This window comes from Lissotriton helveticus, chromosome 1_1 (genome assembly GCF_964261635.1).
Source record: "Lissotriton helveticus chromosome 1_1, aLisHel1.1, whole genome shotgun sequence".
NCBI lineage: Eukaryota > Metazoa > Chordata > Amphibia > Caudata > Salamandridae > Lissotriton > Lissotriton helveticus.
The window spans coordinates 1,680,116,687-1,680,138,915 of record NC_136057.1 but is presented as its reverse complement, the minus strand read 5'-3'; the positions used below and the strand labels follow the sequence as shown (position 1 = coordinate 1,680,138,915).

The 22,229-nt window shown below is 44.4% G+C and overlaps 1 protein-coding gene across 2 annotated transcripts in view; it reads left to right on the top strand.

Moving 5' to 3' along the window:
• The window catches only part of DTX3 (deltex E3 ubiquitin ligase 3), a 224,743-nt gene that overhangs the window by 123,907 nt on the left and 78,607 nt on the right, over nucleotides 1-22,229 (top strand). Inside the window, exon 1 of one of the 2 annotated variants that reach the window (XM_078688967.1) lies at nucleotides 11,381-11,861. The exons of the other annotated variant lie outside the window; for it this stretch is intronic. The gene's annotated coding sequence lies outside the window, so the exon portion shown is untranslated. Of the gene's footprint in view, nucleotides 1-11,380; nucleotides 11,862-22,229 lie in introns of those variants that run through there. 2 annotated transcript variants of the gene reach the window in all.

The window sequence follows — 22,229 nt, the reverse complement described above, 5'->3', positions numbered from 1 at the left end:
TTAAATGTATCCTCCCAGAACAAAATAATGGAGGAAGATCTATGACAATAATTAGCAGAAACCTGCCAAACTCTTACAGGCACCTTAACCATGCTCACAATGGACACACACCACCTGGGGCAGAAGCTGGATTCTATTGAGGAACAAACAGCAATGCTTGCACTGGGAGCTGAATGAACATTGGAGTAATCTGTGCAAGTACCAAACCAACCCTGCATGACTATTGCGACATCTTTCAAAAACTGGGAAAGACAATTTAATATGAGGAGAAGGTGCAATAGAATATAAAGTCCTTGACTATGCTAAACTGCTCATTGTGAAGTGTAGGAGGCTGCCTTAATATATGGTGCACACTTATTTAAGTGAAGCACCGTGCACAAATCCAGGCAACCCTTATGATATGATGATTTTAGTGGTCTTTGGTAAGCTTTTGAAAGCTCTCAAAGTGGTAGCTGTGGAGAGCAGCCTTCAAACTTATCTTGAAGGAGTGTAAAGTAGCTTGTTTTACCAGTTTAATCATGTAGTGTAGGTTAAACGAAAAAGAACCACATAGTGGATATATAAAAATTTCAATTTATTACACAACACTCACTAACACATTGGTATATTTCCTACCCGAGATAGCAACACAAATACACAATAATACCTCAATTGCAATGGGTACATAAGCAAACAATACAGTGGTCTCCAGGGGGAGACAAAACCATATACCAAGAAAGTGGAATGCAGACTGCGACTGAAGTCGGGGCTTGGACCAGGAGACTCGTAGGAGCTGGGGACACAAGGAACCACCCCAGGTAAGTACCCAGGAGCCCCACGGAGGCTGTGTGCAAAGTGAAGGCACAGCCAGGTGTCCAATAGAAGTCAACGGGGAAGTTGAGCTTGCAGTTTTGAAGAAGAAGGACCCTTCCCAGTAGACCTGAAAGAAACCCCGTGGAAGACAGAAGGTTCAAGAGTCACCCCAACCGTGGATACACCAGAAACCAGGATACCTACACCAGGGAATCCGGATGCATAGGTGCGACGTGATGTCGGAAACCACTGTAGAACACAATGTAGGCCTTCAGGAAAGATGCCGCTGGAGAAGACTGTGTAAGAGTCTTGTGGAATCCAAGGTTGAATTGTTGAAGTGAGGAACCTGTAAGCACAGGGGACAGTGTATATGCCATTCAGAGGTGACCAAGAGGCACGGAAGAGCAATGTCCACTGATGACGGGCGGTTCACAAGGGTTGAAGGTGATCTTGCTGCTACAGCTCTGAGGACCAGGCAATGCTAAAGAAGACCAGGAGCTGTGTACAAGCTGTCCCAAGTCGGACATTTAGTACCAGGGGGTCAGTGTCCTGCGGGAGCACCAACAAGCCTTGTCAGATGAAACGGGTGTGGAAAGCGAAGAAGGAGCAACGTTAGGACCAGCAAGGTCCAAGGGACTCACCAAGTGCAGGAGAGTCAGAGCAGGCCCTAAGCAAGCAGGTGAGCCCACTCGAGCAGAATAAGACCCTCAAGAGGGCCCAGCGGCCGAAAACACAGGAATTGCAAGAGGAGCTGGAGCAGCTCACCAAGGAAGGTTCATAGTGTAGAGGATGCAGTGAAGACGCTGCACTTGGCAGGAAGAGATGCTGGAGCTTCTTGTAGCCCGAATATCTCTGGAGTGCAGAGCCAACAAGCCTTGTCAACGGCAAGTCAACGCGGTGCACAGTTGTTCGGTCCCAGCGGTTCCAACAAGGGATACTGGCGTCAAAAACATGGAGGCCAGATCAGGCCTCTAGGGAGTTGAAGAACCACCACCTGTGCTGCTGAGCTTGTCGAAGTGCGTGGGACATCAGGTTTGTTGGGGTGCCTGCAGATGCAGAGGAGTGACTCCTTCACTCTAAGAGAGATTACTTTGGGGGTCCTTGATGCCTGCAGGTCTGTTGAGGATCCTGGAAGAAGCACAGACAAGAAAGAATTTCTTGCAGAACAGTGAGACCAGGAGCAGCAGGAGTCTTCCGGTTCCAGGGAAAGTTCAGCGTAGCCCAAGTGTACAGATGGTCGAAGAGTGACGTGGGTTCTGACTTGAGTCAAGACATTGATCAGTGGTTAGTCCATCATTTTGACAGTTTTTAGCCTGCCTCACCATGAAATATGTTTGGGGGCCACGTGGACAGTGAGTCTCACATTTTTTCGATCGTTTTTGATTCATTTTGGGTTACTGATCATTACAGAACCAGAAGCATAGATATTTAATGAAATTCTCCAGATTGTGCAGACGTCCACCTGCAAGATATCCATATTAGTCTTCATACTCTGTGCAATGTCATAAACATCATTCAGTTTTTTAAGGATAATTTCTAATGTGGTGGAATTCTCATGCTTGTCTTTGATTGGTGATTCGGGGAGAGGAGGTTCCTGTTTGATTCGTTTCAGGCTGCCCTTTCCCTCATTCTCCTTTTGGTCCTTGTATTCTGACATTCTTGTTGGGCACGTCTCGACTTGTGTTCTAAACGCGGTGCGCCCCCATTTTGTTTTCCCCATGGCTCCTCTTACAGTACGGTAGGGCTGTGCTCAGGGTTCCCACAAGAAGGAAAAGATGCTACCTGGAGGTGGGTGTTTGCTCAGACTGGACAGGTTACCACTTTGGCAGCACGACCACAGGCAGGGATGGGATTTGGTCCGTAGAGCGCTCGGGTCATGCTCGTCTCGTGAGGTGCTGCTTTCTTGTTTTTCCTGCGTCACCACTTGTGGTGTAGTAGGGTTCAGCTCTGGGTACCCATGCATAAAAAGAATGTCTGGAGGGGAGTAATTGAGCAGTTTGTTTGAGTTACCATCTAGGTAATTTAGGCAGCACGTCAGCACGCAGGGACAGAATCAGGCCTTCAGAGAGCTTGACTCATGCTCAGCTCATAAGGCACCACCATCTTGTTTCCTATGTGGTGTCTCATGTGACGTGGCAAAGATTGTTCTCGGGGCTCTCGGGGCTCACAGGGCTAACGCTGCTGCTAGAAGTCCCATTACGGGCATCGTGGGGTATCACTGTGAAGATCTGCAATTCTTGATGTCCGAGTGGTCACGGATGGCCGAGCAAGTAACTCAGGATTTCAGGTGGGCTTGGTGGAGAGCAGAAGTAAGCCACCATCTAGCGCGGACGCTGGCCATGTCCTGAGCAAATTAATTTCATAAGTCTGTCATTGTTTTTACATATAGCAAGATTTGTACTTTCACATCCGATGATGTTATGGCAAATGGGGACTAAATATTTTTCATTTAGGGAGTGTTATTAGGTATTGTTGCATTGTATTCTGTATTGCGATTTGCTGAGCCTTTGTGTCATTTTGCTCAACCATGCTGATTGTATTATCTATAAAAGAGGGCTAATTTTGAAGGTAAGCCATGTCTGCCGTTTCCAATTCTTTGAGAGTTGCCTCTGTTAGTCTGTCCGTCTCGTTCTTAGGACCGGCTTGATTTTATGCCTGACCTGACCTTTGCGTTTGACTGAGTTTAATGTTAATTCCCCATATATGAGATTATTATGATTATGACTGGTTAATCATATTTTGCCTTGTGTATGATCTTAACTTGCAATAAGCTTTCATGGTTTCTAACGTTTAACTTATCTCTCTCTAGAAGACGAGTTTAACAGACTATGCTATTTGATTTATTGTTAATCCTAATCTGTTCAGGAGCACATTTCCTCATACATTCTTGAGGACAACACCAACCCCAATCCTGTGTAAACCCTTTATCTAGACTATCTGATAAGATTGCATCATCAAACGTGATAATGGCAGCTTGCACCATACCCTTCACAGTACAGACCCCTTCATTATAATCTAGACGTTACGCCAGCCTGCGATAGAGGGACATGTATAAGATGGGGAGAAAGGAAATGTACAACATTGGAAAATTGTTCGAACATGGGGCATTAGAAACTTTGAGAACAGTAAAGAACATGTATCCTCCCTGAAAAGGGACGGTTCATATATTATCAGTTAGGATAGCAGGCAATGAAGTTGCAGCGACACAGATTACACCTTTTGAAGTAGGAGCGAGATGACTCAGAGTCACGAAAGGGGTAATAATATCTACGTTACATGTTATACAAGCCGTTGAAATGCAATTACATATCAAGATGTCAAAGAGATACAGTCAGAAATATCACGAGAGGCATGAGAGGAACTGTGGACAGCACAGGGTGTGCTATTGAAATGGTTAAGGGCTGGACCATTACCCCGGATAAAAAGAGCCGCGTGTTCCCAGACTGCGCAGGCAGAAGATGGGAGATGATGTGATTACAGGAGTGGCCTGGTCCCCATCTGCAGGTCATGCCCATTGGTTGACAGTTATTTAAAAGAAGATAAGAAAGAAGAAAGGAGAAGAATGTTGGGGTGACCTGTACCAGCTCAACTAGAAGTTGTGGTGTTAGGCTTGCGTTTAGAAGGATGAGACGACTAGAAACTCACATTCGAACTTCTAGTGGCAACAAAAATGGTAAGGGCAAGAGCGTGGAAAAGCAAATGGTTACCAACTTTGGAAATATATGAAAAACTTGATGCCTACTGGAAAACTGTCTTGTAACCTCGTCAAAGATAAAGACGTTATACAAGATTATGGTTACCAGTCCTAGCCTACTTGTAGAAAGACAACATGTCCACCATGTTTGATAGCACTGCACATGTTTAACTAACAATTACTCATACAGATGCGTGAAACAGGCATAGTAAAAGGCACCCAAAATGAGTATTAAAGACTACCAGGAGAATGGATTGGAAAGGATCCACACACTAGCATATGGGGGAGGAACTAACGGGGACGGTAAGGGATGGTACATTTTGGGAGCAGGACCATTTGTTAGTTTGAGTATTATAGGAGAAAAAATAAAATGTGTGCGTACTACTGAACACAGCAGATGTGTAGCACTGAAGTGCTCCTTGGCATTTTGATGAACTTGTGTGAAAACACTTGCTGAATAACTGCCTAGCACATAGTGTAACTTGGATGCTGGAGAATTTTTTCAAATTGAACTCCGAGAAGGAGGTGCTCCTTTTCGGAAACAATACTCCATTTTGGAATATTTCCTGGTGGCCCTCCAACCATGGCCCTCTTCCAACACCTGTTCAGAAAGTTAAGAACTTAGGGGTGCTCTTTGATAGAAAGCTTTGATTTTCTGAGCAAAATAATCATCTCACCTCCTAATGCTTCTATTTGCTCAGGATCTTGAAAAAGTTTTCCCCTACATTCCTTTGGATCTGCAAAAAATGGTCATCGTGGCTCTTGTCCGTTCTAAAATTGATTATTGCAACGCACTGTATTTGTGCATACAGAAGTGCTTGGTGCTGAAGCCCAAATCACTGCAAAATGCTGCAGCCCTGCTGCTTATGAAAATCTCCAAATTCCGCCCTGTCTCTCAGAGCATCTTCTGCCTTCATTGACTGCCTGTCTGCAAGAGCGTCAAATGTAAGGCTCTTTGTCTGGTTCATAAGACTGACCATCTATATTTTCAGAGAATTTTCGTTTGGCATGTCTCCAGCCGTGATCTTAGGTCGAGTATAGACAATGGCCATTCCAAGAATCAATATTTTCTGCCTGTAAGCTTTGGAACACCATGCCCCTTTACTTAAGATCTCAATCTAACCTGACACATTTCAGGAAAATGTTAAAAACCTGGCTCTTCTCATCTCTTTCTAAGTAGGTTTTATCTTTTGGCTTCTCCCAGGACTCTACTTACTTGAAATGCTAATGAAAAAGTACTTGGAAAAAAATCTGTCTGATAAGATACAGGGTCATCTTTGATTAAATAGAAGCCTATCAAAAGTCTATGACGGCCGCTTTTTTAATGCCTCTCTCTGTTGCGCGCACATGAACCGCCGCAGGGTTCTCAAGTCCAATGATGTCAGCGTTGTAAAAATATCATTAGACAATCTATTTCTAAGTACTGTGTGCAAAACATGCCCCATTGGCATTAATAACAGAAAATAAATACCCAAATGTGACAATATTTTTGTAAATGAAATTCCGGACACAATGTTTTTGTATACAGTATTCTGACATACAACCACTCTTGGCCACTGATCCTCCTTTGATTTTTTCAAAGCCACTATCAAAGACAAGTGAGATGCCGCTTCTGCAGCTATTGCTGTGCAGAAGTAGGCCTTATTATTATTGTTTTTGGGGTTGCTATGGACTCGACCAAAGCAAAGTTCAGCAGCCAAAGCAATTTTGCTTTGGACTAGAATGAAGAGAAGGAGCTACCTTCATGAAAAGAGTCCCCACCAATTCCCACGGTCAAACCTGAAATGTTCCAATGGGTCTGTGATCTCTTCGGATCCCAATCTGATGTTTTGGGCATCTCTGTTGAAACACAGTATGACAACAAAAATGCCAGTGCACGGGGCAATGTTCTCCCTAAAGTATACACTATATCTAAATTATTCATAGAATTGCAAATTGCATGAAGATTTTATACTTCACCAGAGGTGGACTCTTCCCTTTTCACAGGGTGTCCTTCTTCACTACTGTCACACATACTGAGCAGTCTAAATCCTCGCTGTTTATGGGAATTCTTTATTTTTTTAAAGCACACATCTGATATGATCCTTCCTTTTAATGGAGAACTTATGAATCAAGCGGAAGAGGCAGGTAAGTAAACCATTATCTACTCCAGTACTTTTTAGGTCGACCCCATGTCTATCTAGAGTATTTCTCCCTGATCCAGCCTACAGGCCTACTGGAGAGACTAGTGGTGCAGCCCTCCTTTTGCAAAATGAGGCACAATATAATCCTTACTCTTCCACAAGAAAGGAACTCAAAAGAAATTGACGCCTTGGTGAAGAAGATCTTTTCATTGGGTAGTCTCACTATAAAAATGTACACTTGCCCCCTGACAAGATATACCTATGCCTTATGGATCATGGAGATTCTGGGCCTCATCTCCTCCATTCGGGGGAGCACAACGGCACTTCCCCATGCAGTGTTACATGATGGGGCCTGTAGTTGGAGATCCTGGGCCCCTGGCTGGCCTCTCAGGGATCGCAACGGCACTCCACACATACTTTTGGTGGTGGGGGGCCGGATTTAGGGTTCCAGGGTCCCAATTGTTGAAATCCGGCCCAGGATTTGGGATCCCCTGGCCCACTTAGGTCTGGGAAGGCTGTCCCATGCACGCCCCCTCCCAGGGTTAAAAAGCGGAGTTGGTTCCTCGAAGCCACCCCCATGCCTTGGCCCATCCCCACAGAATGAAACACTCTGGCAGCTGAGCCCTATGTGTTTCAAGCTTTCTGGGGGTGATTCAAAGGTGAAATCCTTCTCCTGCCATTGGGCCATTTTACATGCTTTTGGGCGGCTCGTTTTGATACTGGTGGCAAGCCCTAGCCACCTGGAGCAGTTTCCTTAGGTCTCCTGGCCTCTAAGGTGGCAAACGTGAAAGGAAGCCATTTCAACTAATTCCCTGCACCAGCCTTTCTCCTTTGTCTCTTCTGAAGTTTCTCTCTTCCTTGGCACCGGAGTCCAGTCTTTCCCCCAACTAGTCCTCCGGGGGTGTAATGGACCAACTTCGCTGTCTTTGGGGAGAGCCCCAGTGGTCCTGGGGGAAACTGTAGTCAGATTCCTTAGTCCAGTTTGTTATCCATATTTACTTTTTTATTTTTGTATCTGTATTCATATTTATGTTGTGCTTAGTGTAAAAAATGAAGCTGCAATGGGTATATTTCCACATTTATTTAACTGACAAATATGTACTCCTGTTTGACCAGCAGCTTGGAACATACTCGACTAGGAGGAATCGCTTGATGTGCCATTTGATGTGTGTGTGACTATAAAGGACATAATTCCCCTCCCAGACCAGGAAGCTGATATCCCCTAAAATCTAGGTGTAATATATCTATGTCTTTACTCAGGTAGGGAGGACCTGGCTTGACAGTTTGAGCTGGACTGTTCCCATTGGAGCAGGGTCAAGACTAATTTGCACATAGCTAGGCCTAAACTGAGGTGGCATGGTGGGTGAAAAACGATAGATTGGGACCCAGCACAGAGAGATTGCCAGTGGCTGAAATTAATTCAAACATTCTATTCAACACCTGGTTGTTGTAAAGTATTCATGCAGCACTCAAACAGTAACAAAGTGATAACACAACACAAGAAGGAAAACTAAACCGATTTAGAAGAAGAGAGTACATTTTTATAAATAAAATTACACTGAAAGGAGAAAAATCCAATAAGTAGAACCAGATTTGAATGTTTAAGGTTTCAGATAAAAAATAGCATCAAGCAGTATAGACTGAAAATGGTTTAAATATTGGGGCTGCTAAGGGCTACTCAGCAGTTTTTTCTGCTTGTAATGATTTGCCTGATCAAGGTTCGTTGTTTAAACTTTTATTAGTTTCTATAAAAGCTTGCAGAAGAAAACATCCTCTAATATTCCTGGCAAGTCTCTTGTTCCAACCCACTAACCCTTGGGTTTCTCACTTGGGATATGATATTAGCGTTGGCAATAACTTCAGCTGGGAGGCTCACTGCAAAGCAATCTCATTCAGTCCCTCCTCCATTTTTGCATATTCTCTAAAAAAAGAAAGGTGCAGTTGTACTTAAACCTTCCTTCCTCCCTTAAGTGGTGAGAAATTTCTATATGGCTGAGATGATCTCATTTCCTTGATTTATTTTTCTTCAGATCACCTATCCAAGAGCGAGGAGTGGCTTTACGGAATAGATTCCATGAGAGCTGTCAGCCAGCAATATTCAGAGAACATAGCCCTTCAGGGATGATAGCAGCCTTCTTTTTAAGCTTTAATATAAATAATCTAGGAAAAGGTGGCAGAAACAAATCATATCTAGATCTATACTCTTGTACAGTAAAGCATTGCTATGAACTGGCAACCAAATGCCAACCACGAGGGTTCCATGCCCACTCAACTATAGGCATGGCTGAGAATTATGCTGTGCTGAGAGGCATGGTACTTGAAAATCTACGAAACTGCTACTTGTCTTCTCTGCACTTATATACCAAGCATTGTTTAGTAGTAGACAATAAGGGACATATTTATTTTGATAGGGCAGTACTCCCTTATTTCCCTCAGTGATTCCCCTTAAGGGATACTTTGGGAATGATTTATGTAAGCAATTTGTGGAAATGAGCATCTATTAGAAGAATGAGTTACTTAGCTTTGGTAGTGTTGTTTCTGATGAGTTATCTTACTGCTGTTAAAATCCCCTCAAAATTGCTGGGCACATAAAGATCTCTGCAGTAAGTGTCTTAACTCTGTAAAATATTTTAAAATACAGCCTCTTTGTGTTCAAATAAGTAAGCTAGAACAGATTTACTGTCACATATGTCCTTGTTGCCAATTTCTTTGTAGCAGATTTTTTTTTAAATAAATGTGAACATTGATTGTCCGACTCTGCTTTTCAAGTGCAGCACCTTGTGACTCACACTTTCTTCTGCCATACCTTAGCCTCCAATGTATGGGTTCCCTGAGTAAAAATGTTTCAAGTTCCAGTACTGACTCTTACTACTCCGAGGCACTCCTGTCCAAGCCTTTAATTTCTAGAGGTCAGGAATCTGTCAATGGGGGGCCTTGGAATCTATACATACAAAAGCTATTTTACTTACTTACAGTAGCTTGTACTGTGGGATAGCTCGCAGGAGACTCTATGTCAGAAGTGAATAGCTCATTAGTACAGGTTTTTTTTTGGGGGGGGAGGTTGTTGTACTTCTAGTGATGTTTACCCTTCCGGTTGTATGGTATTTTTTTTTACATTTCCGTCTGTAATTATCCATATTTATTTTTTGATTCTTTTATCTGTATTTGTCCATATTTCGTTTGTATTTAGTGTAACAATTCAAGCTGCAATGGGTATATTTCCACATTTATTTAACTGACAAATTTCTACTCATGTTTAAACAGTGGCTAGGAGTGGACTCGCCTAGACGGAATGGCAAGATGTGCCTTTTGATGTGTGGGTGTGACTATAAATGACATCATTCCCCTCCCAGACCAGGTAGCCGATATCCCTTTAAATCCAGGTTTAATATATCTATTTCTGTACTATGGTAGGACCCACCTATGTTTCGTTTGGTTCTTAGAACTGTAATCTCGGCGACTAGGCAGTTTGAGAAATGTAGGGATCCTTAGCCCTGAAGAATGCCCATGACCTAATAAGGCTATACATTATGGCAGAAAGATGTTGGTTTAGAGAGATGGTTTGAGCCATAGTCCTCAAAATACTATCTCACTGTGGTATTAAAGGTGATATATACTGGGGAACCGCAAGGTATTTTTCATTCACCTGGATCCTGCCATCGTCCAGTAGCTTTTATCTATCTAAGAACTCTCTCCCTTTCTGAGTCCATCAGGAGGTTGTGTCCGCCCTGGTGGCACAGTCCTACCAAGATAGGAAGAGGTTACCGTTGATGAAGAATGAAACAAATATGAGTGTGAGCCTTCCTCTTCCATAAGAACGGTCTTTCCTCGTATTCGGACAGTAATTCTGTGATGTCCCCAAGTGGACTCTGACTTGTGCTCCTAAATGGGGAGACAGACAATCTATTTTTCTCTGGAGCTACCATACTCATTTGTGATTTAACTCATGTTTGAGCGGCCAATGGGTTTTACAGATTTACATTATAAATGTATAATTTGTTCATTTGAAACCATTTGTAATGTAGAACAGCTTAAACAGCTTTACTGTTGAAGTAAAGTTTCATTAGTAAAATCTTTTAAAATTGTTACCTCCCCTACCTGTCAATTTGCACAGCTATTGACCTAGCACTCGTGACTGACAGTAGTGCAAGCTGTCTACGAGAAACACAATTTTCCGTATTTATCCTTATTTAAAAATAGATACAGACAGTAAAATAATGCTTTTCTGTTTGTATTTATCTCTAAAAATCAATAAAAACGGAAAACTGGGTGCCTTCATTACAATGCAGTTCAGTGAATACCACAATGCAAAGAAAAGGCACAACTGTATGAGAGACACACACACCTGCCGGCCGAGATCTCTTTTTTAGGGGCTTAAAAATACTGGAGGATCAGAGCCATACATAGTTTGCGCACCGTGAGCTAAATTCCCATGCTCTCCTTGAACAAAGAGTTTATTCTGAAGTGGAAAAAGGCAAATTCTGAGTTTCTTTTTGAAGGCCAGTCGGTTGGCCTCGGTGCAGATGTTGGCGTGGAAACCCGCCTTGGCATATAAACCAGCTCTGGTTTATATGCCGTAGCCTAGCCGCTATGTTGGCAGACAAGCCTGGGACACAGTCAAGTAACAATCTAGGCCAGAGAGGGGAAGACATACCTGCTGGATGTACTTTAACTCGGAGAAGGCAGTGTGGTACAGCGGAAGGGGCGGGGAGAGTCCGGAATCTGCGTAAGAGGCGCAGTCGACAAAGACAAACGAAGGCGTGGGAACAACTCTGTTCCTGAACGTAATTCTGTACAGAGAGGAAGCGGCGGTCGCTCCCGCGCTACGGAAAACCCCTTGACGCCGCTGCGGGCGGGGGGAGGAGGCAGGGGCGGAGGGGAAGGGCTGCAGGAATGCGAGAGTGAGCATCTGATGCACATCTCTGCTGCTGTCATGATATGACACTTTGTCCATGTCGGGATGCGATGCCAAGAGGGCGCAGGAATGGCAAAGACGACTGGGGTGAAATGATGGAGGCATGATAACGGAATCGATAGGGCTCTGCCGTCAGAACAAAAGGTACGATGGAGCCGGGGCTGGTGAACACATTGTATCGCGACAGAGATGGGACGGGAGCGCGGCGTCGTGCATAGCCTACGCGCCTCCCCATCGTTGACACCTCGGAGCAGCCATCAGACAGCAGAAAACCTCTCTCCTCCCCGTAGCCTCTGATTCGCAGTCAACATGACAGGGGAAGAAAGACGAAGGCAAGGTTTGTATTTTGATTGCGAGGGGGTGTCGTCGGGGGCCCTGAGTGCAGAAGGCTGATGCCTTTGAGAGAGCGCAAACTGAGATAAATATATGAGTACATCACATTTACCTATAGAGAGCATAATTCATGAAGAGAAATGCCATGAGTGCTAATAGTATTTGAAATTATATTCTAAATGTATAGCTAATATAGAGATTTAAGTAGAAGTGGAATTAATACAGAAATGTGTGACATTATATGATTTTAGTAGACGTGATTATTTTGAATCTATGTCGTGTAGCTGTTAACATATAAGATGGTCTGTGGTAAAACGCAGAACGTGGTAGGCCTCAGGGCCAGAGCTGGAGCTAAAAGGGAAGGTGTTTCTTTTCACGACACAGATTGTTTAACGTTTTTGGTCATTGCATTAATGGGCCATGATTTAGAGTAATGTTTTCTAAATAATAGAATAAGAGTTTTAACATGCTTTAAGTAAATGAAGAAATAGAATGCTATAATCATAATGTGAAATATTGTAGGCCTGAAATGTTTTAGCATTGATTTACACGTACATGTCTGGGCTGAGAAATGTTGCAAGCCTTTTTAGAAGTCTATGAGAGTTGGGTTCTTGGCGGCAGATATCTGTCTGCAACAGGAAAGGGGGGATCCAATTATAAGTGAATGAATAGAGGTCTGTTCAGTAGACGGCCCAGACATGGAGGAGGGTTCTGGAATGTTTAAGGGGTATCAGCGGGCCGGAGAAGAGACTGAGAAGCAAGGTCAACTCTAACGTCTGAGGCCCAATACAAAGCATCATGGAAAAAGCCTGAAGTTGCACCACGTGAGAGGCGTTTCGCAAGGGGCGTCTCAAATGTTGTTGACTATTTTGTATTAGGGACAGCACCCCTGGGTGGAGTTAGAGCAGAGACCTGAGGACCCTTTAGAGAGCGGATGGGTAGGCAGTGAGGGGTCATGACTGGAGAACTTTAGGTTTTCACCAAGAGACTTAGAGTGGGTGACTTCCCTTGGGGGTCATTCATTGCTGACACCTTTGTTAGGTTGGGATTTGGTTAAGTAGGGATACCATCTAGAACAGGGTAGGGACGCCTAACCTGTGTTTGTTTTCCTCCAACCTAAATGAAGGAGAGATATGCGTCTATGCTGATAGCTTTGCTATTTTTAGAACTTGTGTTAGTGATTTCTGTTGCTCGTCTGAGGGCTTTTCGAGAGCACATGTATGTAATTGGACCTGTGTATCTCGTGAATCTCATTCTGAGATGCTTGTATTTGCAGCTCATTATATCTTTACAATAAACTTTTGAAACCTAGAAGTTGTCCGTGATCTTTGAGAGTAGAGTCCTTTCTTGGGTGAACTAATTTGCAGATAGGTGTACTGTTTCCTTCCAAGACAGGCAATAAAGGTTCAGTCGACCAGATCGAGGTTTGGATCAATAGATATAAGGTATCGATCAAAATCTCGCCCTTACAGTTGGTAGCTATAGAGGATGGTTGCCTTCTTGAGGACGGTGACCTAGGCCAGGTTAGCTTACCCCAAGGCCCCTAGAAATCGATGATCGGAAGAACAGCCCGCAGATGAAGATCCGGATGACGTGAGACAGAAAAAGCAGCAGTATCGGTCGAGAGTGAGTATAAAGGGTTATGCGTGTTAGATTGCGGTGTTTTTGTATTGTATCAATGTTGTAATGTCTGGCGGAGTTGAATGTCTGTAGAGTGACTGTGGAACAGGTTGTGAGCGCGCGCAACCGGTGGAAATCTTAAGTTCAAGGAGAGCTTAAGTGGTTCGGGTGTATCGGACACCCAGAGTAATTGTCAACTAGTGTGAAGGGGGTCATGAGGTACCATTGATCACCCGAGAGACCGAGATAGGGGGAACGTAAGAGTGAGTGCGTGAGTAACGGACGCTGGTCGGAAGTTACTGTGTGTGTAAGTAACCTATCAGAGAGACGATAGACATCTCGTCAGTTGTGTTGACAATTACAGATAGACTGTGGACGTACAGTCGAGAGAAGTGACCGCTTGGTCGGAAGTAGTCATTTTTCAGTGTATGAATGGGACGCATGCATAACCGGGAGACGAGTTGAGAAAGGAGGGGTGCTGCTGCGAAGCGGAGAAAAGAGACGTCAGGTGGTGTCGCGCAGTGATTGGCTGACAGGAGAAAGACCGCGCTGTGATAGGCCAGCTAGCGAACACGTCATACAGGGTCGCGACGTGATTGGCCAACAGGAGAAAGACCGCGCTGTGATAGGCCAAGCTAGAAAAGCCGCGACAGGATTGGTGGATTGTCATCAGGAAGTAAACAGAGTAGCGAGGCTGGATTTTGTGCGCATAATTATGAAGTGTTTTAAATGGTTGAAAGCGCTGTTTAAAAAAGAGAGGAGAGGATCGTATGAAGGGGAAGAAGCCCCGCCGGAGGGTACGCCAGCTCGTTATATGGCAGTAAATGTTGGGTTGCATACGATCCTTTGGATATCAGAGTGGAGTAAGATTACTGAAGGAAACGAGGAACTGACGTTCCCGAAGTACGGGACGTTCAGATTAGAGGTGTTACATCGATTGAAATCAGTCATGACCTCAAAGAGACCCTTGCCTAGACCAACCCAGTTTGAAGCCCTTGAAGCATGGCTTAGGGCAGCGCATGAAAGGAATATGAACAGACGACAAGAAAGGGTGAAACGCTCGGTGCAGGCTGCAGAGGTTCCAGCGTGCCAGGGCCCTTGCCATGACCTGTATCCTGGGGACTGGGTCCTGGTGAAGAAACATGTGAGAAGAAGCTGCTTGGATATTCGTTGGCGTGGGCCCTACCAGGTCATCCTGATCACAAGTACAGCTGTAAAGGTGGGAGGCCTGCCCAACTGGATACACGCGTCGCATACGAAAAGGGTTCCAGCACCTCTGGAAACAGCTCCTCTCTCGGATGGACGTCCAGCTGAGGACCAAGAAGCCATAGAGGGGGCTAGCCAAGCTGTAGAGGTGCCAGTGGAAGCAGGGAACGAGTCTGACCAAGCTGAGGACGGTCAGTACAACAGCGAAACAGAAGACGCTACAGAAGGAGAAGACAGCTGGGAGTACGAGTCTGACCCTGACAGGTCTGAAAGAGAGCGAGAACAGACCAGAAGGAGAAGGAGTAGAAGGGCACGTGGAGAAGCAAATTGGCCACAAAGAAGAAGTTCTAGCCTGAGGTCAACTCCAGAAGCAACCCTTCCTCCGATATCAGAAGACTCAGACCCAGAAGAAGGTGCTCAGGGCGCTGAAGCACCAGACCGAAGAAGGTCAAGAAGAGTGCGTGTGCCTAACAGAAGATACTCCACACCTGAGTGGACATATCTGGCGACAAATGTCTGTGAAACCAGAGACAGGGAGGATCCGAGCGGTGGTGGTGTCCAGTTCTGAGCCCATTATCACCGTGGAAATACAACTGTTGGTACCCGGTGTCGAACAAGAAGGGTCACTAACATTCGTGCTCCCCAGACCTCCCCGCCTCAGCAAGTTAAAACACATGTTTCTTACAGAATTGAAATTCCCCGACTTTGGTACCACGATAACAGCACATGAAGAGCATACTCTTCGCATGGAAATATTGAACTATGCTATTGAAGCTGCAACCACAAATCTAATAGTCGATTGTTAAAGGACTTTGTAAATAAAGCAAGCAGAAGAAAAGAAGATTACCTAGCGCCCAGGAAGCAGAGAATTTTAGGGAACCCCTTGAGTGGATGGAGAAGGGCTAGGGTTGTCTTTTTGAACTGTGAAAGGACTTTTTGCGAAAAAGGCTGTCAGCCTCCAGCTGTGTGGATTCTAAAGACAAAAAAGGATTGAAAGAGACTGTAAAGGAACGAGAGGAAAGGAACTTTTTGCAAAGAGAAAGGGAAAAGATAGACTGTCTGACGAAATGGAGGCCGGCACCCCGAACCGCAGAGCTAAATGTATAATAGGTACACTAATAGTAGGAGTGATAATATTAATAGCTTTAGTGGTAACAATTTCTTATGTAAAGGGACATGAGGAAGAGGTAAAGGTAACTGATGCGAATTCTGTAGTAACACTTACACCCACTGTTGCAGGTGAGAAAAGGGAAAACACTCAAGAGAAAGCGTTATTGGCTGCAGAAGCCCGCAGGTTACATGTAGACGAGTCCCAAGGAGACTTTAGGTCAAATGCTTATGCTAAACTTTTGTATGAATACGTGGATGCCATGGAGGTTAAGGATTGCTACGTCTGCATGCAGTTGCCTGCGTCTGTAGATGAAGGAATTCGATATCATCACCTCCCTCTGACATATGGCATTACATGTAGCTTATTGCTTAGTATATTTTATGAGAGAGATAGTTTTGAATACTATTTCTCCAATTATGATTCTGTGTTGCCAGAAGTCCCGAATTATAAGCAGATGAATAAATGGGATTACTGGAAGAGTGAAGACAGATTGGCCAAGTTCTTCATTCCTTGGATTACCTTAGATACTTCACATGCCCGTAGAAATAACCTGACATGTAAGGTGTCAGAAGTCGAGAAAAAGTTCATAGGGCAGGTGGATGATCGTTACAGGAGACAAAAGATTTTGAAAAAATCAGGACAAGGGAAATTAGATTGGACCGAGGAAGAGAAGTCACATAAGAGAAAGGGTAGTAGTGGTCCAATAGCTTTAGATAAAGCGCAGAAAGGAAAGTTATGTCTTCACCGAGCCAAAACGTATTATGAAAATGTATACGTGGGTGAAGTTGACTGTGAACATGCTTTTAATTTAGAGTACTACACTAAGGATTTCCTGAAGGGAATGCAAGTAATTCCAAATGTGTATTTTGTATGTGGAAGAAATGCTTACGTGAGACTACCTGACAACTGGTATGGATCATGTTACTTGGCAATTGTCTTCCCCAAAATATATCATGCACAAGACTTATTGATCATTGAGGGCCAGACATCATCGAGGGGAAGGAGGGATTTAGGCGATGCAGAAATGGTTGGAGATGTCTTTGGAGCTATGTTCCCTCTTTTGGGAATAATCCTTAATGATGTTAAAATTAGACGACTGGCAACAGTTGTCGACAGGTTGTCTGCCAGCACTGCTCAGTCCTTAATGCTGGTAGAAGGAGAGATGCAATCGATAAGGGCTATGGTTCTTCAAAATCGGCTTGCATTAGATGTCTTATTAGCAAAAGAGGGCGGAGTCTGTAAGGCTTTGAAGGTTCAGGAATGTTGCACTTACATTCCAGACCTTTCAAAACCCCTTGAGAAAGTTATTAAGAACATAACTAATATACACAAAGAGATCGAAGACTTGAGTAGAGAAAATGTCTGGGAAAAGGTGGGCCATGGAATGAGTACAGTTGGAGGGTGGTTTTCCACCTTAGGCAAAAGCTTTATTTGGTATATCCTAAAGCCTATCATCATAATATTGATCTGTGGGATAATATTGTGGGGATTGGTGAGGGTATTCAAATGGTACAGAGCAAGAAGGTCAGAAAGGGCCCAAAGAGAACAGTTGCAGAGATTGGCTGCCATACAAGATAATCAGTACAGGAGCCTGAGAGCTCTGGAAGCGCAGAGAATGCCAGCAATAACTGCAGTTTAAATGTTAGTGATGACCCCGAGAGGTCATCAAAGGGGGGAACTGAGAGAGCGCAAACTGAGATAAATATATGAGTACATCACATTTACCTATAGAGAGCATAATTCATGAAGAGAAATGCCATGAGTGCTAATAGTATTTGAAATTATATTCTAAATGTATAGCTAATATAGAGATTTAAGTAGAAGTGGAATTAATACAGAAATGTGTGACATTATATGATTTTAGTAGACGTGATTATTTTGAATCTATGTCGTGTAGCTGTTAACATATAAGATGGTCTGTGGTAAAACGCAGAACGTGGTAGGCCTCAGGGCCAGAGCTGGAGCTAAAAGGGAAGGTGTTTCTTTTCACGACACAGATTGTTTAACGTTTTTGGTCATTGCATTAATGGGCCATGATTTAGAGTAATGTTTTCTAAATAATAGAATAAGAGTTTTAACATGCTTTAAGTAAATGAAGAAATAGAATGCTATAATCATAATGTGAAATATTGTAGGCCTGAAATGTTTTAGCATTGATTTACACGTACATGTCTGGGCTGAGAAATGTTGCAAGCCTTTTTAGAAGTCTATGAGAGTTGGGTTCTTGGCGGCAGATATCTGTCTGCAACAGGAAAGGGGGGATCCAATTATAAGTGAATGAATAGAGGTCTGTTCAGTAGACGGCCCAGACATGGAGGAGGGTTCTGGAATGTTTAAGGGGTATCAGCGGGCCGGAGAAGAGACTGAGAAGCAAGGTCAACTCTAACGTCTGAGGCCCAATACAAAGCATCATGGAAAAAGCCTGAAGTTGCACCACGTGAGAGGCGTTTCGCAAGGGGCGTCTCAAATGTTGTTGACTATTTTGTATTAGGGACAGCACCCCTGGGTGGAGTTAGAGCAGAGACCCGAGGACCCTTTAGAGAGCGGATGGGTAGGCAGTGAGGGGTCATGACTGGAGAACTTTAGGTTTTCACCAAGAGACTTAGAGTGGGTGACTTCCCTTGGGGGTCATTCATTGCTGACACCTTTGTTAGGTTGGGATTTGGTTAAGTAGGGATACCATCTAGAACAGGGTAGGGACGCCTAACCTGTGTTTGTTTTCCTCCAACCTAAATGAAGGAGAGATATGCGTCTATGCTGATAGCTTTGCTATTTTTAGAACTTGTGTTAGTGATTTCTGTTGCTCGTCTGAGGGCTTTTCGAGAGCACATGTATGTAATTGGACCTGTGTATCTCGTGAATCTCATTCTGAGATGCTTGTATTTGCAGCTCATTATATCTTTACAATAAACTTTTGAAACCTAGAAGTTGTCCGTGATCTTTGAGAGTAGAGTCCTTTCTTGGGTGAACTAATTTGCAGATAGGTGTACTGTTTCCTTCCAAGACAGGCAATAAAGGTTCAGTCGACCAGATCGAGGTTTGGATCAATAGATATAAGGTATCGATCAAAATCTCGCCCTTTCACCTTCGTGAGGACGAGACTTTAGGTCATTCCTCTCTCTGGTTTGGAGGTCGCCTCTTCCGTGTTTGTTTTAATATTTAATTATTTTCGCTCCTTCGCCCATTAATGCATCCGCGTCCTCCTTCTGCCTGTCAGTGGCGAAGGTGACAGCATCCGTCTCCCTTTCCCCATCACCTGGTCCCCCGTGTGTGTCTCTGTTATTAGAAAACGTGATGAATGGTGAATGATGGCTGTAGAGTGGCCCGTGGGGGAGTGTGGGTGCGGGGGTGGGTGGGGGGGGGGACGTCTTCTGTATTATCGTTTGGGAATGGTGACGTAGACTGATGGTGCCTCGGTGAGAGGGACCTTTGTAGCTGAGACAAGGTGTTTTGGATGCTGAGAGAGGAACATCTGTTCGAGTATTAGGGATGGGGTATGTTTGTTGGACATGCATCAAGTTGGGAGGGCTGTTTGGTTATTTAGGATTGGAGAGCTATATGCAGGGCACAAGTCCTAAAAAAAGAAGTGGGGAGACTAACCTGGTTAGGCAGTATGCAAGTCACATCAAGGCGCGTGACATCACGGTGCATGACATCACGGCGCATGACATAATATATGACATCACAGGAATTTACATCATAGAAAATGGCATCACAAGCCACAGCTTCACAGGAAGTGGCATCACAAGAAGTGACATCAGATCTAAAGCCCTCACATATATGTTTAGCAGGTCTATCATGTGTACGTTTGAGCGCATTGCGAGGATAATGGCTCAGTGAGCTATGGAAAATGATATGTGACTTCTACACCTTGCCATCTTCCAGTTTTATATAACACACCTGTACATTCATTTACAAACTTATATAATTTATTGTACATGTAATATGCACGTGTTGATATAAAGCGCTCTGACACCCTGAATTGGGATGAGTTGGCTATACAAGAAAAAATAGTGGTATTTGAATTATTTCAACGCCTCCTCAGGTGTAGTAAGCTCTATATAAATGCAATTTGCTATGTGTAAATACTGGGAAAGACCAACACATCTGACATTCTTACAGTGCATGCATATCTCCTAAACAAGGACTGAACAAAGTGAAAAGCTGCCTCTCTTAAGTAGTTGTGAAGTGCTTACAATGTGTGAGCCTTTGTTTCCCCTCCGCATCATTTGCATCAGGTATGTTATGTTATGTTAATCAATTTTTTGAGCGCACAGCTGCCCCAGCGAAGGGGCGTCCCGGCGCTATATCTGACAGGTAACACAACAGACAGAAACAAGAAGAGTAACTGAATTTTAATAGGGCAAGGGGAAAAGATGGGTTTTAACTGCTTTCCTGAAAGAAAAAAGATCCTCTAGAGATCGAATGTGGATAGGAAGCGTGTTCCAGAGCTTGGAAGCCAGCACCGTGAATGATCGACCACCTAATCTACATTTTTGGAAACGTGGGACAAGTGCTAGTTTTGAGAGGCGTGACTGCACCCAGCCAAGAGACTTGAACAAAAGGAGGCCTGATGACGCCTCAATTTCGGCCTTTGTTATGGGCCCATCAGGAGTCTTAAATAAGAAAGCCCCGTCCCCACCTGCACGTTGTTGCTTGTTGCAGATGGAAAGCAGACAACATGCAGGCCCTGCTGAAAGTGTCCTGGTGTTTGGAAATTACACCGGAACAAGTTCAGCACATTATTCAGTGGGGCCCAAATTCTTGGCAGGGTGGACGGCATTCACCCTGTGAAAATAATGAGTGGACGCCTTCCTCCTGCATGTACCCCCGACTCATGCCCTGGCTATATGAGTGTTATGGATTATCGGTGTGAGCGAGAGGACAAGCTCTTAATTATTGAACTGCATGGATTCTGAGAAGATCTGTGTGAGTTTTGAGGAGTGTGAAACGTGTATGGGTGCTGGAGAACAGCTGTAAAGGTGTTGGAGAGAATAAAACCTTGAGGGTGATAGGAAAATCTGCATGTGTTGATGAGTACTTGTAAAGTGAGGGCATCATTGGTGTTGTGGGAGGCTGGGTTCTTTGCGGATATCGGGCGAGAGGGGGGTCACCATGGGTGTTTGGTAGAGGGTTTGATACACATATATATGTCGGAAGAGGGTGAGGAGTTTGGGGAGGGTGAGAGCTGTGTGCATGATCTGTAAGAGTTTTGGGCAGGTGAGATCCACATAGGAAGGAGATGCCTATGATCTTTGGGAATGGGTAAGATTTGTATGTGATGGGAGTATGCATTTAATAAGGATGTTAAGAGGGTTCAATGTCCTTTATGTGTGGGATCTTTTCAGGGTAATTGCCATGGTGAAAACTGATGGCAAGTTTTGAACACGAGATCTGTTAATCTGTGGTGTATCTGTCAGGTGCTGCACGGCGTCTGCTGTTTAATTGTGGGTAGAAATTGTATCACTGGTGCGCAGGGATAGGGCATGGTGATTATGTGTGAAATGAAATGAAATGAAATGAAACAAATATTTATAAAAGCGCACTGCGGCCAAGCGGCTTCCTGGCGCTGAGGATCACAGCCATAATTTGCTAGGGAACCGGGGGGGAGTTAGACAGGAAAAGCCTGAAGAAAGAGGAAAGTTTTAAGAGCTTTACGAAAATGTGAAAAGATAGGAATAGAGCGAATCGAAAGGGGAAGAGAGTTCCAGATCTGGGGAGCCCGCACCGAGAAGCGAGTGCCTCCGGTGCGGGATTTACGGAAGCGGGGGACGTGAAGAAGAGAGAGAGAGGACGAGCGAAGGGTACGACAAGGGGCATGAGAAGAAACTAAAGAATTGATAAAGAGAGGAGCAGATCGGGCATGAGCCCGAAAAGCCAAACAGGCAAGTTTAAAGTGAGATCTGAGGTGAACAGGGAGCCAATGAAGGGATTTAAGGGCAGGAGTGATATGGGAAAACTTGGGAAGACGGAAAACAAGACGGGCTGCCTGGTTCTGGATGGCCTGGAGGCGGCGAGTTTCGTAGGCCGGAATGCCTACGAACAGGCCATTGCCGTAATCCAGGCGAGATGTAATAAGGGCAGAAATAATAGTTTTTAGGGCATCAACAGAGAAAAACCGGGAGATTTTGCGGATGAGGCGGAGGGAAAGGAAACAAGCGGAGACGACGGCGCTGATATGCGCATGCATAGAAAGATCATTGCTGATCTTGATGCCCAAGGTCCGAACGGAGGAGACTGGGGAGGGAGGGGAACCGAAAGAGAGGGGCCAGTGAACAGCAGACCAGGGGTTAGAGGGACCACCAGTGAGGACAAGCTCAGTCTTGTCAGGATTGAGCTTTAAATGATTAAAGCTCATCCATTGGGAAATAAAGAGTAAGGTAGAACTGAACTTGGAAAGAGAGTGGGTAGGAGAGGATAGGTCAAAAACGAGCT